Genomic DNA, 699 nt, shown 5'->3' on the forward strand with positions numbered 1-699 from the left:
ACTAATTCTAATGATGGCTGATGAGGAAAAAAAAAAAAAACTCATGTTTTAAGAAAGTTTACGAATTTGTGTTGGGCTGCATTCAAAGCCATCCTGGGTGACTGTGGGTCATGTCGTGGGTTGGACAAGCTCACTTTAGAACATCTTTTTTTTTTTTTTTCTTAAGAGACAGGATCTTGCTCTCTCACTCAGGCTGGAGTGCAGTAGTGCAATCATAGCTCACTGCAACCTCGAACTCCTGTGCTCAAGCAATCCTCCCGCCTCAGCCTCCCAAGTAGCTACAGGTGCATGCCACCACACCTGACTTGAGCAATTTTTTTTTTTTTTTTTTTTTTTTTTTAAAAGGGTTTTCCCCTTTGGGCCGGGCGGGGGGGGGGGGGGGGGTTTTGGGCCCCTCCAACCCCCCCCCCCAAAGAGCCACAGGGGCAGCCCCCCCCCCCCGACTTGAGCAATTTTTTTTTTTTTTTTTTTTTTTTTGAAGATGGATTCTCGCTCTGTAGCCAGGCTGGAGTGCAGTGGCGCGATCTTGGCTCACTGCAATCTCCGCCTCCCGGGTTCAAGCGATTCTCCTGCCTCAGCCTCCCCAGTAGCTGGGACTACAGGCACATGCTACAATGCCCAGTTAACTTTTGTATTTTAATAGAGACAGAGTTTCACCATGTTGGCCATGATGGTCTCTATTTCTTGACCTCGTGATCC

Source organism: Rhinopithecus bieti, unplaced genomic scaffold (genome assembly GCF_001698545.2).
Source record: "Rhinopithecus bieti isolate Rb0 unplaced genomic scaffold, ASM169854v2 scaffold_48450, whole genome shotgun sequence".
NCBI lineage: Eukaryota > Metazoa > Chordata > Mammalia > Primates > Cercopithecidae > Rhinopithecus > Rhinopithecus bieti.